This window comes from Aphis gossypii, chromosome 3 (assembly GCF_020184175.1).
Source record: "Aphis gossypii isolate Hap1 chromosome 3, ASM2018417v2, whole genome shotgun sequence".
In the NCBI taxonomy this organism is placed as follows: Eukaryota; Metazoa; Arthropoda; class Insecta; order Hemiptera; family Aphididae; genus Aphis; species Aphis gossypii.
Window position 1 is genome coordinate 43,436,551 of NC_065532.1, and position 20,690 is coordinate 43,457,240.

The window sequence follows — 20,690 nt, forward strand, 5'->3', positions numbered from 1 at the left end:
ACGCTCTCCAGTGATACATTATCAATTTATCAGACATGTTAAGAGTAGCCTGTCCACGACATGAGTTAGAGAAATACAAGTTTGCACACTTTGTTACGAGCAAAATCCCTTAAAAGCCTCAACAAACATTCACCTTTGTTAAGTTTTAAAACGAAAAGTCAAGAACCTTTGTTAGATTACTTCGTGAATAAAAAAATAATTACAACTTTTATATCGTTTTTTATGAATTCACCACGAAGTATGACATAACAATGTTAAATTGTATTTTAATAAAAAAAGATTATCGTACATAAATTATCGTTAGTATAAATTAAAAAAATATATTTTTTAATCGTATAACATAAAAAAAAGTTAATGAATAACTGTTTAAATGTTCATCAATAAAAATTATGTTTTATAGTTTATATTGCAATTTTTCATAGTCTTATAATCATGTTCGCTTAATTATTACACACTTATAATAATATAATATCTACTGTAAAACACTAACACGCATTTTAATTAGGAATGTTTAGATAACGTGGAATATCAACAAACGACTACAGATGTTTCTAAAATGAATGAAAACTAGTTTTCTTTAAAGTTATTCTAAAAGAACCTTTTTATAATTGGATGGTCAACATTTCAAATCGTTTGTTTTTCAAACCAAAAAAAAAAAACCAAATTTAATAATAGATATTATAGTTATTATATTTACATTATAATAAACCGACATCATCATTGTCAACTGTTCGAAATAAACACCGAATAACATCGAGTTAAATTTAAACCATTTAAATTATAATGACCACGATTTTACCAAACCTAACAGCAGGGAAAAATAATATTTTAATAAATAAAATACGATTTTCATGAAAAATCGTGAAAAAAAGAACATAGAACACTCAGTAGTTATATTCATTCGTAAAACGTTTGTATAATGGTCACAGTAAATGTATAATTATTTAAAGAAATAATGAATTAAAGATAAATCAAGTAATAGAACTGCTATGACTATTAAGAACTTAAATTTATAATATTATTTAAAATAAATTGTGAATTTTATTTTTTTTTTAAACAAAATGTCGTAATACTACGTTATAGTTGTACATAAATAACAACGACGGGGTTATGGCACAAAAAAACCTTAAATTTTGAAGTAATTTCAAATCGCGTACTGCTCACTAATTTGCGAAAAGTAATCATATCAAAATATAATACGAATGAGCATTAAAATGAAATTGTCAAAATACAACACGTAATCAAAGAAGTATTGGGGAAAAGTTACTAATACTTAAAAATTATAAATCTATCATATATAAATACCTACGACAAGACAATAATTGTGCAAAACGTACAACAAATGATACTTTACAGAAGGTTAAAGTGAATGTACTAATAATAAAAAACAAAAAAAATATGTATGTGATATAAATAAGTACGAAATACGTATAAAAACTTACGAGCGTATAAGATAAATATAGTGATAATATCTATGGCATTTTATGTCAATGGAAGCTGCCAAACTAGAGATTTATTATATATATATGTGTACGTAGTATGATCCCGTAAAAGTATAAGCTCACGATTTTCAAGTGGTTTTACGCTTTATTATTATTTCTACAATCTTATCATCATTATATGTATATATCTATGTGTATTATGTATTATGTATATATTTAACGCGTAGTATTTTCCTTTTAGGACACGACCATTGTAGAAGAGGTTGACGGTCGATTATGTGTACTTGTTCGCAGCAAATACACAATGCTTCAAAATTATTAACGTCAAAGCTATTCTTCAGAACATGTGGTAAGTAAATTTATTAAAATAAACAGAATACACATTGGCACGCGTTTATTAATACGTATGTTGAATTTTTTCTCTGATTCGAAAAGAAGTCTGTTTTATATCATGAAATATAATTAATGTGAAATGTTTTTCTAAGTCCCAACATAGAACGTTGTGTCGATGATTGACGACGACAAACACTCAAATATAATATTTATAGTAGACAAAATAATGATTATTTGTTATTGAACTAATTGGCATCTTAAGTAGGTACTACGTAGTATTGTCAAATTATTATTATTATTATTTTTTTTAATGTTTTTCTATTAATTGTTCATAAAATTTAAAGAAACATTTTTAAGATATTGCTTGTGGATTGATGAAAAAAAAAACAATCAATCGCTTTAAAATTAAACTAAAAATAAACAATTCACAATCTGCGTAACCGCCTTCAAAAGTTATTGGCGCTCAAAAGCGAGTGTAACAGCGGAGAACATAATATTATTATTACTGTGGAACGAACTATATGATTAGTCCAAGAACACCGTTTAAAAGACCCGACGACGAAACAATAATAATAATAATAATAATAACAATAACAATAACAATACTAAAAGTACGGCGACAATTTTCTTTGTTGACCACTAAACACACACGCTTTGGGTTCGGGGAGGTTTCGTATATTTGATATCGCATATTGTTTGCCGATAAAATCCGAGCAAAAGTTGTTGACGTTTCTACGTCGCGGTTTCTTGTGCTGCGAAAGCTTCTGTGCATATTATTACGTCGTTGTAGTTATTATACACCACGATCGCCGAATCGAATTATTGTCGTTTTTACAAAAAGTTTTGCATAATATTTTTGGCGGAATTTTTTTTCTGCATACCACGCGTGACCCTTAACATTTTTTTCCGTGCAAATTTATCAAACAAACAATTTTTTAACCATTCATTGATTACTGTTCATAATAAATAACATATTATAAGTACTATAGCTTATAATTGTATTGCATAATATTATGCATAAGTTAATAATAATAATTATCGTTTTTAACAAGTCAAAACAGCATTACCTACATTTTATGTTATATTAAAATCTTTTGTTTTTTGTTTGTTTGTTGTTGTTATTTTTTTTTACGTGACAATAAAAATAAAGTACTTCAAAGTTTTATATATATAAAAAAATAAATAAATAATAATAATAATGTCGCAATAACAAAATAGGATAGATCGAAAATCAAAAATAGTCGTAATAAACTTCATTATTCTGTTTTTGTTACAGTCGAATCGATATCATTCCACCTATAGTATTATATAGACGCACATGTCAATTTGATTATATTTCTTTTAAATGGATCCTTGAATGCACCTGATCTTCGTTCCCCGATTTCCTCACATGTTTCACTTCCACCGCACCAATCGTTCAACGTTCCGTCTCATTGAACTTCCTATGTACTCGGTAATCTCTTTTACAGAATGCTTTGCCAGCTTTGACCAATGACTTATAAAAGTTATAATCCAAGACCTTTAGTTTGGTTTATTTTATAACTATATTGCTATTATTTATTTATGATTTACTTATTTTTAATTTTATTTATTTTGTGTGAAATATAAATAAACTTTGAACCAATGTTAAAATAAAATTATATACGTATTCAATAAATGTATAGACCGTGTATAACGGAGCAGAACCATACAAATATGCGATTATTAAGGTACAAAACTACAAACACGATAAGTTTGTTTTCGTTGTGAAGTATAAAATAAATATTTTATAGCAGGATTATTTTTATAGTTATTAATAATTAAAATATTATACATATATAGTTACCATACCTACATTTTTTTTATTATTATTTTTATCGTAGTTTTATATTCGTGTTCTCAAATTGAAAATTTCAAGTAACTAACGTTTAACAGTTCTTACACAAATTGGACATAAATCATTTGCAGAAGAAAATATAAGTAGTTAAATACCCATTTAATACAATTTAATTTAATACCTGGGAAAAATTTTAAAATTAAATTTTAATATTTACGTATTACATTATTATGGTTAAACTTATTTATTTAAAAAAATAAATACTTTTTTTTTAAACTATAACCATTAAAAAAATCACCATTGTCTTTAGCTGCGGTTTTTGATCCTATGCAGTGTGGATACTGATTCAATAGTGGTTTATCCAAATCAAAGTTTTTTTGAACTTGAAATCGAAATGATTCACTATTATAATGTGATGTGCACCATAAATCATAATCTTCTGTATTATTGTTGTATAATACTATATATATTTATCTCCAGGCACACTCGGAACACTCCAAAGTTAAACGAATACGCCTTCGTCGCCGAGCGTATATTATACATTAATTAAGTCTATTTTCTTCAAAGTACAAGACGTTTCTAATGGCTTTAAAACCAAAACTTTGTCGTTTGTACTTAGTTCCCTATACATACAGAGTCTAATTAATTCACCACAGAATTCGAAGGTGAGATGCATTTTTAGCGAGGTCGATGGTTGGGCGTATACTGCAGCGACGCGTGTCCTAAACCCGTATTAATTAACGCTAGTAAAACGATTAGATCGTTAATTAACAGTTTTTATTTTTTAAATTAAGTCGTTCGATCAATAGATATTAATCGTAACGTTTAGACTGACCGAATGTCGTCTGCGATGCTGACGTGCTGTTCACCAATAAAAATAATATCATAATTTCACCTCTTTTATAATTTTTTATATTATCATTATTATAGTTGCCAATACTCTTTTCTCGACTGACGAGTTTAAACACATATAGGTACACGCGAAACTATTTATAACAAAAAATAATCTTACTCTGTACGACCGCGCACGACGAGTGATTTAAATCAAAGCGATATAAAAACCCGTGTTAGGTGCAAATTCAATAAAAACTCAACGGGCTATTGACAATGCGGGATGGTTTTGTTCAATAACGCATTGGAGAGTGGATACAATGGCCGTGATTGAATGTGATTTTGCGACAAACAATGTACAAATTAATATGTTATATAAAGTGCGGATAATGGATATATATAGTGTGTATGGTGATGGCACGTGTATGTATTGGTCGTATCTTGTGTAATTACTTTGATTGAAAACAAAGTATAGTAACACACAACAATACTGCAACTATAAATTCTAATTTCTAATGAACATTTCGCGATATTCTGTTTACTTTGGTGAATTCGGTTCGCAGTGAAGTCATGTTTTTATGACGCGGTCTTTATAAAAGTTATATTTAGAATGCTACACGCAATCATTTCTCCTATTGTCATTTTCGTATTGTACATAATATGATATAATATAATATAATATTATATTATATATATTTATAGGTAAGCATATTCAATAATATTATTATACTTTAGAAAACGCTGCACGGAAAACACGGGAAACAGAATATTTAACCGTGCGTTTATTTATTCGAATAACAATATATTTTTTATTATTTTTTTTCAACAAATAATCAAATACAAAGGGTAAAAACTAAAATATCTTTTTTAAACGTTTTAATATTGTTTTTCTTTCCAAAACAAATACGCGTGTGTTATATTTTTTAATAATAATATTTTTAATGAATTTTTCTTAAAAAAATACTCATTAGACATTAATACTGTGTTGTTACGTTTTCCCATGAATAAATACTTCGTAACAGTCTTACAAGTAGATGCGTATTATGATGGTGGGTATACCTCCAGGTGGAGCTTTTGATTGATAAAAAAATAAATAGTACATACTTAATATTTAGTCCAACCTCATCAGAGAATTGTACCACAGTAACATTATAAACGTTAAAAGCCCATAAAAAATAATGTAAAAAGCGCTTTTATTATTCTTTGTTCAATTTTGTTTTCCTATTATAACGTTTAAGTACCTACTTAAAAAAAATAATTTTCACTGTAAAAAATTGAAATATTTAAAATACAACAACAATATTTTAACAACAAAAAATATATTTAATTAAGTATTTAAATACTTTAAAAATAAAATACTTTATATCAATTCCTGTACATGTATAATGTATATTGTATATATATTATGCCATATAGGTAATGTATGAATGTATTTTTGAGTAAAATAATTTGAAATTTTATATTCAATTAATTTCACGAATTTGCACTATTTAATTCTTGGACACACAGCTAATAAGGTTTTGTTTAGGATTATTTCAAATTATGCATAGATACCTACACTATAACCACAATATTAAAACATTCAAATAAATAAGTGTCTTTATTTTCGTTGTGATGAAACCCGTATCTGTTCACTCTCTAATTTATAGTTTGGTATAATCAAGCAAAACTATTATATTATAATATCAGATTGAAAACTTATTTTATCAGAAACAATTTTCCGGGTATATGTACAATATTGAAATAGTGAATGAAACGTTTTGAATAATCACAAGTATTATATTATTATGCTTGTGCTATATTCTGTTTTGAAACAATGTGGTATAATAATATATTTAATATAATATAACCATTATTCCTTAACGAAATTTTCGAAATGTGTATAATATGTAAATTTATATACTTAATATATTTTTTACTTATACATTCAAAAAATATTATTTTTACTTATGATGCATGACGAGTGACAAACTCACAAAATGTATCCGATGTATATGCTTTTATATATATTATGTAAGTAATATATTATATTGCACCTTACTCTGTTGTTTTATTTGAACGTCAATCAAAACGCAGTCGTATATAAACGGTATAATATTATACTTGTGATAATAATAATAATAATAACAATAATAAGAAAATCTGCATGGTACCGCAAACGACAATATTAGAATAGATAGTTTAGATAGATGGTATGCTATTAATGGTGACCCTCCAGAATTCTCAATTTGGTCACTAATCCCAGTCGATAAAAACATTTAAATTCATTCGTAATATTATTAAAATTTAAAATATACTTATTACACTATAAAAGAAATATTTATACTTTATATTAAATTTTTATTTTTATTTTTTTGTGTTTCTTAATATGTCCATAGTCATTATAATTATAAATTATAATTTCTAAATAAAAATCGATCAATAAAATATTAATGTCTAAATATAAAATGTCGAGTTATGCGTGAATTCTATGTAATGCTATAGCTTAAATGTATAAAACATTTTAATACAATTTCACATTTGAAATCCTTATCATTTTCAACTCAACATAGGAAACAACATAGACATCTAACTCAGACAAAATCCAGAAGATGATAACAAAATGTTAATTTTATAAAAAAAAAATCATTTAGACCTTTAAAAAATTGTTATAAAAAGTGTCACTATAATAATCATATAACAACCACCAGTTTAAAAAAAAAAATATATTTATATTATTTTACACTATACTACGATGTATATGGTTTAATATATTATATGTAACATTATTATTATAATCCATTAACTTTAAAATAATTAAAAATATTGAGTACAAATTTTAAATTATCATATTCACTGGTTTAGTTTTGCGTATTTATACCATAAACTATAATTGTATTCTTGTCAATGGCTTTTTAAAATAATGTATGATTCTTATCAGTATATTAAATTATTATTTTAATGTCATCTTAGTCTATCTTTATAAGCTACCTCATATAAATCTAACTCTATAAATTAAATTGTTTGTATTTGACAATAAAATCCGATTAAAATAAAATAATACCAAACGGACTTAAAACAAAATTTGTCTATTAAATATCATTATATCTAGTACACATATAATTCCAATCTTTACATAAAGTATTATAATATTATATGTGTACACATATGACTCGTCAATCGTAATATATATGTTGATTCGTTGGATGCATTCATCAATACAGCGTAGTCGCGTTTTTTTCATTACGAATACATATTTGTAAATCTCGTTAATTTAAATAGCTTTCAATTCCAAGAATTTAAACGTATATTATAGTATGTATTATTTAATTTACAAACGCCACTTTTAATTCATGAAAAAACTTTTTACTCGTACTTACCGATTTTATATCAGTAGCTTCGTTTCGTTTTACATAAATATTACTTGTGTTTAGGTTTTGTTAATAATTAAGTCAAACTTTAAAATGAAATGTATATTGTAATATTATATTATATAATATAAAAATGATTAATAAAGTAATCGTTTGAAGGAGGTTTCTATGGATAGTATTGATAATTATAACGTGATTTTATCCAAAGGTTTTATAAGTATCCGAAATACAAAATGTTTGGCCCACGATTCATTATATTTGTATTTGACATATATGAACATCAATGGTAACGACCACGAAAACGAACAAAAATGATGTAATTATGTGCTTAAATAATCGAGTTCTCGGGTACTTCCTATATTTACACACTGCGAATATGCGTGACTGAAGAAGATCTTACACGGAAACAGCTGGTAGCCAATAAAATAAATATTTTATTATGCATTTTCAATACAGTGCGACGTTTATTTTAGTTTGCGTTGAACGCAAAAGAACCGCAAAACTTGCTTCGATAACGAACTCTGGATGTTTAATGAAAAGGTACCGATATTACAGAAGTCGCTCAATGAATGGATAAGTGTTGAGTTTAAAGTACGGAAACGGGCTTAACATCGTAACAACTCGACCGTTAAGTTGAGCTTATGATATATACTAAATTATAGCGTAAAATATAAATGACGGATAGCCAGATGTGAATAAATCGCTTCGGTTTTATGTATATTTATATATATGAATACATTATATACGGTCACGGTCACAAACTTCAATTAATTTTCTCAGCTTAAGTGTATAATCACAGTTTTGCAGTGGGTATTTGTGGTTTTGCGTGAACCGCGTGGGAATGATTACTTTTAGCGTCATGACGCTGTGTAGTAGTAGATACCAATAGACTACGTCAATTATACGGTACCATACGGTTATTCCAGGATAATGTGCATTCCTTTGCATGACGTCTCGTCAAATCATTTCGGTTGCATTACAGACTTATTCCGGACTCGCACAGATATATTTTAGTACCGTGCGGCGACGAGTGTGATAAATCATGTTCCAAAAGCATGCGACGTGCCAACGGAATAACATATTATACGTATTTTAATAGCATATACGAATACGTTTTGGACGGATGAATCGTGCGTGTAAAGGCTGTGGCAGAAACTTAATGCGGCCGTACACGAGTTGGTTGGCAGGTAAAACGGCAAAACGGTGAAAGTGCACAAAGGTGGAAAATATACAGGTGACACGGGTGTCACCAGGTGGTATGCAAGAAACGAGCTGTCTGAGACGAATAATGTTAGCCGTGTACAAACGCCTCGGTTCGCGATTGCTGCGATACAGTGGACTCGCGCCGGAGCTCTACACCAAGTTTATCCTCGAAGACAATTATCTTTTTAATTTATAAGTGCTAAACGTACAGTCAATTTAAATTTAAGACTTTTGATAATTATTAGCCATGATATTATGTGACATCAGCTTGTGGTGATATATTATTTTAAAATTTAGCTGGAAAAAACTGTTTTACTTTTTTGTGTAAATTATACTATATATATTATGACTTTTTGGTGAATCGATTATTTTTATCAATGTAAATTGTTTTTTGTATAGATATTATATTGTGTATAATATGTTGGCATTACATATTTCAGTGATATCAATCATCTGTTGTCTAATTCGCTTATCATCCGAATACGATTTAATACAATATATATAAATTGTATTTAAAATTCTAAATCAATATGTTCTAAATCTTAATCAAAGTCGAATAAAAGCATGGTGAACTGTAAGGTTTAAATACTCCTTTGCGAAAGTACTACTTTAAAGACACTTCAGCTGTGCATCTTAATTAAATTTAATATACTATATTTTCGTAAATCGAAAATTGCATAAAGTTATATTTCATTTTTATGAAGTTAGTGTCTGGTAAGGTTGTATTTAATTAGTAAAATAAATGTTGGAGTTGTGTAAGGAAGAACCCTCCAGGATTTATAAACTTTATATATAATATAACGTAATATATAATTTTGGTGTTTCTAAGATTTAATCTCTAGTAGTTGTGGTTACACACACATAGACATGTAAAAACATAGCGTCACTGTAGATAGACATAAAGATACTGTGCCATAGACTCACTTCACAAAAATATATATCATATGCAATATAATGAGGTCTTAAACGACCCTAGATTTTATAAAAAATACTGCATGCGTGTTTACAGACTTAAGATTTTTACAATTCGCGTAGAGATTAAGTAATAATAATAATCATCCATATAGAAGTGTAAAACCAATGCAATTTGACTGTATTATATAATAATTTAATATTGACACGATGTAGTTAAATAATAATATTATTTAATGCAACTGCACGACATTTACTAGAAAATCGCATGGGAGCTTTCTCTAATTTGTTTCTCAGCTTCCTGGTATATTGGTCAGTCAGAACTATTGATTTTCTTCAGAGGTATAATATACGATAGGTTGTTCGAAATAACCCAAATAGGAATAAATTTAAAAATCCTGTAGAAATTGTTAATCAAATTAAGTGTTTAAACATAATACTATGTTAGGTAAACTATTAAAGAGCTGAATAATAAATTTAATTGAAATAATATTAATATACAATTGATAAAGTGAATTACAAACTGAGGTACTTTGTCATTAAGTATTCATGATACAAAATGTCATTTCAGAATTTTTTTAAAATTCCCAAATCCTTGAAATAGTTTTGGATGACAGTTGGTTGAAAATAGGGTTAAGATGATGAGTTAGTCAGCTATTGAAGTTCATAAAATGGCGCTTTACTTATTATTCAGTTATAGTGGATATTGCTAAATCTGAATGAAGATTATAACTGGAAATACAAAATGAAGCTTTTAAGAAAATGTGAAAATGTTTAGACTAGAATCAAAAAAAAATTATCTTAAGTATTTTTTTTTTTTATTTTTTTTTTTTACTGCATGTGAGTTGTTCTAGAGGTTTTTGTTTTCAGTTTTCCAATGTGATCCAATATTATAGTTATGATTTTAATAAAAGATTTCCTCAGATTTTTCAACATTTCTTTCTTTAACTTCTTGAAAACTATTCTATTCAGTATGGTAAAAGTGGGGCTCCCTCAGAAAACATAAAACAAACTCAAATTTTTAAAAATGTGTACTCATCTATGAAGAGAGCAAATATCACGGAAAAATGTTGATAGAAATTTTAATTTTTAACTAAAAATATGAAATATGTTATTTTTTCACATACAATATGCAAAGTATAGGTAGCCGAAATCTATGTATTATTATTATAAAATACACAGAATGCCTTACTCAATGTTATTATTTATAATCATTATTATTAGTTATATTTGGTTTATTTGGACGTTATAATATTATTATGTATTATATTTCCCGGGTGTAAGTGTAACGATATTAATGTGAGAAAAAACTGTTTAATTAATTATAAGTATATTTATGAGAATTTATAAGCACCTTAAATTATTATTATTTTGCGTAGGTATAAGGTATTTATACTTAATAGCATTTTATGATCGAAATTACTAAAGACAAAGAGACAATCACACAATTTGCGAACAATTATCCACGAGGACTGAGCAGACGGGTGACAGCTAGTGTACGTAATATATATATATATACTAATATATATATTATTAACGATGCACATCTATAATAAAGTTAAAAAAAAAAATAGCAAAATACGCAGAAAATAAAACTGTGTGTGCATATTTCAATTCTAAAAAAGCCATATAATTACAGTGTATATATTATTAATTTATTCCAAATAATATATTTTTTTCTAATTGAATACTATTGAATTGACCTACGGTCGAAGAGCAATTGTATACTATGACTATCAAATGAACCGACTCTAAAAAATAATAATAATTATAACGATAAAAATTCTAGGTATATCATTCGGCTGTATGTATATTTTCAATTATATCATTAACTCGTTCACTTTGGTCTCAAAATATTTTCAAATAGATTAGATTTCATATAGATTATTGATATAACTATACAAGTAATTAATTTTAATTTTAATAATACTGAGAGTAAAATTTTCAAAACCATTCAATATGTTATATTATACAATAAAATATTTATATAATCTATAGTTGATGTTAATTTAAAAATTATAACACTAAATAATTGATATATTTTTTTTTTAATATAATTAAATTATCAATTATTACTTTTATTAAATAATTTAATTTTTTAATTTTTACATAATTTATTTGTTTCTGCAAATTATTTATGCAATTATGTATGAGTAATAATTGATGAGTGAAATAATATATAATAATATATAATACATCATTCATTTTTTTAGTACTTTTTTTTTCAAAAATGTTCACTAATACAATTTGAAAATTTAAAAAAAAAATCTATTTCATACACATTTTAAAGTATGAAAGATACATTTTAACGTTTTACATTTTTTTTCATTTTAAGCCTTTGAAATTTGATAATATTTACTAGATTTATATAAACCGCATACATTTGGAAATTAGTATTTAAAGTAAATAAATTACTAAACATTAAAAAAAAAAAATGAATAAATAAAATGAAAAGTTGCTTAGTTGTAATTAAAAAATATTTATTTGTCAGGATTTGACATTTTATAATTTTATATTTGTACACACAATACCAGATTATAGTGTTAGTTTATTTAAAATTTAAGTACTTATTTGTAACTCATTAGCGATTAGCTTAAATTTTTATTTGTATGTATTAAAATTCAAGATTCTTCGAAAAATATTCAAGTTCTGTGTTTAAAATTAACAAAGAATGTTTTTATTCAAAAAAGTAAAAAACTCAAAAACTATGGTACTTAATAACAAATATTTAGAGGTATAAATATATATATATATATATATATTAATGTTGTTTTACTTCAACTGAAAATTATACAAGTAAAATATTTTAAAAAGTGTCAATAGATTTTGAAATGAGTATTTTTTGATAAAAGAATCATCCAGTATACTGTTAGTAATATAGGCTGACAGACTGTCTTCACTCAGAATCGTTGTTTGTATCCAATGATTTATTATTGAATTTCAATTTAACGCATACTTTATAGTGACTAACTGAATGACGAGGTACATTTGACACCTAATATGTACACTGCACATTGTACAGCAGAATTGGTTACCACTATCCCACTTTTAGATTCTAAGCAAAGTGATGAATGTATTGATTTTATAAGATGTGTATGTTTTTTCATGTGTGTTTGTGTATACGATAACTTATATGTATTCGATAAAATACATTGATTTTAAAAAATTGGGGTGGTCTCTGGTGGAAAATTATGTTAATTTGTACTTTAAAGGTCAAAATAAAAAATTCCCCGTACTTTTTTTTTAAAGGGGAACACAAGAATTTTTACTTAAATTAAATGTTGTGCCTTTTGTATAATTTAAGAACTAATGACTGTAGATACTTACATTTTCACCAAATTTTTATATTATATTTTTCATTATATGACAACATTTTAAAAATATTTTAACTATTTTTGAGCTAATTTTTAGGCAAGCAATAAATTTTTTTCACTATAAATGTCAGTTAACATTATTTGCTGAGTAGATATACTTAAAAAATAATTATACGGTACTACTCATAAGTTATTGATTCCTCAATTAAAAAATAATTAAAGTCAATAGGAAGTCCCAATATTTTTTTATAAACTCTTAAAGTTTTGAAAAAATTCGACAAAATCTCAAAAATGTACAAATTATTTTGTAGTTATAAAATTCATAAAAAATGTTTGTTTTGTACATTGATATAATCTATATTGTATTACACTATAAAAGCAAGTCCAAATTTTTTGTTACGTATATAAATCCACACCGTTCAATGGATCGTCAAAAAGTTTTTTATTGTTATACCTGACAGTTCGCAGAATATTTTAGTAGCACTTATGTTAGGGAACATGTCCATCATTTTGAAATTTTCAGATTTTTGCAAAAATACGTATAATTTGTATTTAAACACACTATTTGGTGTGAAAACGAAACATATCTATGTGTTTCCATAGTAACAGTATGTGCACTTTTATTTCATTTATTTTTAACATAATGAGTTACACAAAATAAGATTTGTGCTTCTCTTGTAAAATTTGAATTTTGACGTATAATATGTATTATGTATAATAATATATTAGAATAATTAAAACAGTAAAAAATAAAATGATAATCATTTTTCATTCCCTTCTCGAAATAAATGAAATAATAATACTGTTACTATAGGAACACGTAGATATGTTTCGTTTTCACACCAAATAGTGTTTTTAGATATAAATAAAAAAAAAAAAAACATATTTTTGTGAAAATCTGAAAATGTTAAAATATTGGATATGTTCCCTAACAAAAGCAGTACTTAAATCTCCAGCAAACTGTTAGGTATAATAGTAAAAAATTTGGTAACAATACGTTGAACGGTGTAGATTTGTATGAGTGACAAAAAATTGGGACTTGCTTTAATATTATAGATTATGATATATTAAAATAATTGTTTAAAACGTACCTATAATTAAACAATCGCCCACGATCCACCTCAGAATGTTTATATAGAATCGATGATGAATCCATTATTATTGTCGACGTGTATGAGATGTGACAACGGTCCTGTAGGGCTTGAAGTACAGATCACTGCGTTCTAACTACGACTGACTTGCTCAATCTTGAGACTCGAGTAATTAAGATAAGTTAAAATGCATTCAATATAATAATAATAACCAATAGAAAAGTAGTATAATAAGTCAGTAGCGCGCTGATTGGCTGTATGAGTATATGACTAACCCACAAAATGCCTTGCCCAATGTTGTTGTTTAATAACCATTATTATTTTTATTCATTTTAACGACGTTATAATATTATTATATAATATATTTTCGGGTGTTAGAATAATGATATTAATGTGAGAAAAAAATTATTTTTACTATCTAGAAGTATATTTATGAGAATTTATAAACACCTTAAATTATTATTATTTAGCGTAGATATAAGGTATGTACACTCAATAGAATTTTATGAACGAAATCAATAAAAGACAAAGAAACATCCACAAAATTTTCAAACAACTATCTACGGAGGCGGAGCACGTGGGTGACTACTAGTATGATATAAATATATATTATTATAATAATTAAATACAAATTATATACTAAATTCAAAATTAAATACATGTATATTGTACCTAATACTAAAAGTAAAATAAATTATTTAAATAAAACTAAATCAAATAAGCGCCGTCTCCACTTAGAACCGTTTTTCGTATACAATGATATATCATTGAATTAAAATTAAACACACACATGATTGCAATCTACCTTATTTACAGCAAAAAAATACCCATTTGAATATCTTTTTTTTTGAATATATTTATTTCAAATTATTTAATTCAAATGTTCATCTTTATTAGTATTATGATAATTTTAATAAAATATACCAATCTTAACAAGATGTTTTAATAATTTGTTATCACTGATTTTATTATATTCATGATATTTTGTGATTTTCGCCAGATTATACAAAATATGGATAAGAATAGTTTATAAAGTTCAAATCGGTCCAGTCAAAATATTATTGATGGCCACGTGACCTAGGAAGTTGGGTATTCAAAGATTTTTGTCACGCATTGGAAATTTTCCTTTCGGGATTGGAGAAAAAAAATACAACAAATATTTCAATTTTTATATCCTATATGCAAAATATTATTTTCTTAATGGATTTATCAGAATTTAATGAATATGTATTTCTACTATACATCTTTATTATTCAAACCCTTAATTTTTTTTATTATATGAATACATCCGACTAAGGCACTTAAAGTTTCCTTTCAGTTTATTTTTAGAAGGGGTTAGGTAAATATCTGGACATAAATGTTTGTACTATATTTCAATATTTATAACGCTGGTTCATAAAATATTTTATATTTTGATATTGTTATATTGTTAACACTTGGTAAAAAATATATACGTATGTAAAATAAATGTATGAAAATCATACATAATATCATAGAAAAAACTGCATATACGTAGGTTTATTATTTAAAATTAAAACTTCTAATTGCCTGTTATTAATATTTTTATGACAATCTGTTGTTAAAAAGTTTATTTTTTAATCGTTTTAGTATATATTTTATAATAACAATATAGTTTCATGTTTAACATATAATTATTAACTTGCTTCTGGTGCATATGTAATGGTTTAATCAATTATATTTTGATGTTATATGAGTTATATTGTGATTTTATGACTATTTGCTTCAGTATCGTTTAAAGGAATAATCTATTATAACTGTATCACAGGGGGGGGGGGGCAGTTTGTATAAAATAAGTTTATTACTTTAGATGATGTACTTGTATGTTGTTGGAACATGGGTATTAATGTAAAAATATAAATGAACTATAGAACATCTAATAATCGATTATTATTTCATTTGAATTTGTTTTGTGAAATAAAAATATATACATATATATATATATATATATAAATGCACTTACTAAATAAACTAAAATATATACACATTTTTCGAACTTAGCTTGATTATTTACCTTATATACCACAATTTATATACTTACAAATCACAATTATCTACCTCTTAGTATGTCATTTATTTTATGACTATACTTTATAAAATTTTCAAGTTCATATTATATAATATAAGTCTGTGAAAATGGGTAAATGCGTTTTTCTTTTTTGCATTACGTTTTCTCAAAAACTATTCAAGCATATGACGAGTATATGCTTATATCACTGTAAAGAGAATAATATTGCATAGCAAATTGTACTGCAGTGTCTAGGAAAATATAACTTTTTCAATACGCTGGATACGCTATTATATTATATTATGTAGTTCGTTATTATTTTCCACGTACTATTTCCCTGGTCTCACATTTTGCATTTATTAATGAAATCAAAATGTATTGTGGTAAATCGATTCGGTCTGTATTTTTCACGAAAAAGACAAACATAGTCGTTGGGAGAACAGTATAAAACATTAGACATAGAATTACTTCGGAATAAGTCATCATCAATCTCCGCGCGTTTCTCGCCGACAAAATGTCCGGAACAGACAAATTGGTAGGTATAACGCTCAAGCGTCGAGGACTTTTTTTTTTATATAAAACGAATAGAGTCCACGTCAATACAAATGAAAAAGTCATGGTGTAGAAGAAGACTGCAAACATTATAGTAATAATATAATGAAGACAGCAGTGAACTTGCAAATAGTATATATAATATTCGGTGTACTCGCGAGTGCAATGATTCCACTACCGTAGTTCGCCTCATTCATCCATCAAGACTAGTCAATATTGTTGCTAGCAAACATAGACCATAGCATTATGGAATAGAGTTTTTGTAATAATAACGCCTGGCAAACAGCGTTCGTATTCTATATTTTTTTTCACTCGATCGTCAATTTTATATATACGTATTTTCCACTCGACGAATTTTTCTCGTTCTTTTTTTTTTTTTTTGCTGGACGAACAAAAAGAATAAGCTTACTCCCTGTTCACTTTGCCACCATAAACGGAAATTAAAGGGTGTGTGAAAAATATGAAAAAGTTACCAATACAATTTCTGCACAACCACTCACCCGAGTGGGTCGACACAACGACACAATACAGCCGATTTACGGCCAAATGTACAAAAATATAATAATAACAATAATAGCACTGAAACATTTATTTTCCTCTCTCGCTCAATGTCTCTCAAATGTACACATACATACTCACAAAGGTACATACAGTTAGAAAATGAACGTTTGTTTTATAAATTATAATCTAGCCAGGGTTAAGTCAACAGTTTCGTTGAATATATATACGCAAACGTATAAAATTGCAAACGGGATAAAACGTATTTGTTTTTAATTTATTTCTATTATTTTACCTACGCTAATACAACAGGACAGCAGCCGACATTCGAAGTTGGTACCTATAGTACCCGATAAGAGGTAGGTACAACTAAACAAATGTTTACTTTACTGACCATTAAAAGAGAAATACCCTAACCCGTGTTTTTTAATATCATTTAAGTCGGATAGTTTTAATGAAATACCAAATAAAATTTAAATTTTAAGATTAAAATAAATATTAATACCAATTCAAAATAGGTTATTAAAGATAACTTACATAAGCTTATATTTTATAAATATCATTGTTGATTGTTTAATTAAGATTATTAAGATTACAAAAAAAAAAAAAAAAAAATGCATTAAACATGTTACCAAAGATCGGCTATTATTTCCTGGAGGATAATCAATATTTCGCAAAAACAAAATAAAAACATATTATTTGAAGGCTTCTTATATTGGACTTTTCCTACTTAAAGTATATTTTAGTATTTTATTTTTAACCTTTTCAGTGCCCAGACACATTTTGCAATGGCACAACCACAGGCCCAGGTTTTTTTTATTTTTTTTTTTATCTTCAACCCATTTGATAATTTTATACTCACTGAATAAACTAGTTCCATAAAAAAAAAAAAAATATTCACCAATTAATTTCTAAGTAATTAGCTAATATATGTTGATGAGCCAGGGTTTCCTAAATTACAATATCGTTTTTTAGTATAAATAATAAGCAAACATCTTTTATAAAAACAAAATTTTGAGAACCCCTGATAAGAAAAATATGATTATCTTCTCATAACTTCTTTAAATATTGTGATAAAAAAAAAAAAAAAAAACCACTTAATTCGCAAAGACGAGCACTAGATGGCAGTACCATTCAAATGTTCTTATCAATATTATATAATGAACAATCATATGAAACGCACGGGTGCGTCATGGGCGTATGGATGGTGTTTTGTAATAACGCACCGGTGCGTCATGGGCACTGAAAAGGTTAAATTCTCATATTTTTTAATCTTTTTTTTTTTTTTAGAGAATTGCAATATTAAAAAAAAATATTTCTTTACTAATTATATTAGTTTCTATGACATCTTAGAGTTTCGGCAATTTCGGACCCGTCACCATTAATTACATTAATTATTATATTGTTCGCGTATCAGCTGTTATAGGATTTAGCGACTGATATTAATATTGAAGAACATATGCGATACAAAATAAGACCCTAACTATAAATCAGAATCAAAATTCCGTACGGAACAAGAAATCTAACACATACAATGATTATGAACAACCTATAAAAACTTTCCGAAAAGCGACACAAAAAATACTACGACAAAATAAAATAAAAAATAAAACATCAATATAATCATATACAATACAAGTACAGGTATCTCAAAACATATATTTTTAATATAATCTGCTGAATTTCATATTCTCGACCGAAATTTGTCGTCTAGGCCTTTAATGAAATGACCGAAATAGTATTAAGTTTACTAATTTTTAGATTATATTATTATTAAATCATCATAGTATAACGTCGTTTATGTACAATCATTCACAAATACCATAGTCTTAGGTTGTAACGTCTTTGATGAGCAAAAGCATTTGTACACGCGATGTTGAAACATCAGACTGTGAAGTCTGAAAGTTTTAGAGGCGAAGTTTGTCTGTCGGAATTTTTGTCGCTTTCGTAATATTATTCAACGTTTCTATATAGAATATAATTTAAGCGTATACTGAGAATTTCAGGGTAAATATCTTCGTGGAAACGGCGTTTTCCTTGTTTCTTTAACACATTAGAAACATTAATTACATCGGTGTAAGGTGCGGTGTCCGGGCGGTAACCCGACTTGAAAATAACGTTTTGCACACGATATTATTATTATTGTTGTGTTATGGCCAGAACGAAATACCTGCAACGTAACAAATATTATACGTTGTAAACCATGAATAGTTCTAATAATAATAATAGGTTGGTGCGTGGCACTTTCGAACGATGAATACCAAGTTTTAGTACCGAAAACTAATTTCAATGCTATAAAAAATATATAAATATCCATTTAACAACAATGTAGTAAGAGTGGATTAAAATGCGTTTTACATAACGCACGAACACCGTTGTTATAACGTAATTTTCTATTGCTAAAATAATGGTTGAGAATTTAATCTAGAATTTTGTTGAATTCGACTGACCCGTACGTATTCATTAATATTTATTATATAATTTATAAGTCAAACTATTCGTGTATTAAGATAATATAACCTACTGGCTACAACCCATTACAAGTATATAGTTTTACATGTGGCGCAAAACACTGAAATCTTGATTAATCTTTATACATATGGTATTTTTAAAATTAAAATAAAAGATAATATAATATTAAAATTATCTTTTTCAAGTCTTTAAACACAATTATTACAATATTTTGTGTATAAACTAGTAGCCCACCAATATATATATATATATATATGTATGTATTTTTTACTAAAATTGTAAATAACAACAGAACCATATTGTTTTTAAAATGTGGTGGTGGGCGAAATTCACTATTTTTAAGTAAAATATTTTAAAGCAAAAAAAAAAAAACTAAAATATAAAATGATGACACTCTAATCCTCGGAGAGTAAATATTTTTACACTGCAAAATAAATTTTAACTTTTTTGGTAAGACTTTTAAAAAGTATAAGCACACAAAACTATTCAACCCTAGTAACTTTAAGTCTGTTTATAAATCTAAAATTATTGATAAACGAATATCTAATATTGTTTGCGCATTATATTTTAGTCAAACGTAGAATTATATTAAAGTAATTGTAAGGCTAAATCAATTATCTTAAAACGTATATGTATGCATATTGCACGATCTGCAGACGATGTTGAATTGACTATTTTTGTTTTTGGATTTATAAAAACTTTAAGAATGTTATTACTCATATAATAAAGACATGTAAAATAGTAATTCGAAAATAAAGTAATATCAATTATAAGTAAGCACCGTCATAATATAATATGGAATTTATGATAAATAGAACTATTTATTTTTTAAATCATTTTATTTTAATCT

General features: G+C 26.4%; 1 protein-coding gene across 2 annotated transcripts in view; it reads left to right on the top strand.

Moving 5' to 3' along the window:
* LOC114121273 (potassium voltage-gated channel protein Shaw-like) overlaps positions 1 to 20,690 on the top strand; it is a 181,581-nt gene that overhangs the window by 40,837 nt on the left and 120,054 nt on the right. For both annotated transcript variants that reach the window (XM_050203671.1, XM_050203675.1), the window contains exon 2: positions 1,684 to 1,791. The gene's annotated coding sequence lies outside the window, so the exon portion shown is untranslated. The remainder of the gene's footprint in view (positions 1 to 1,683; positions 1,792 to 20,690) is intronic.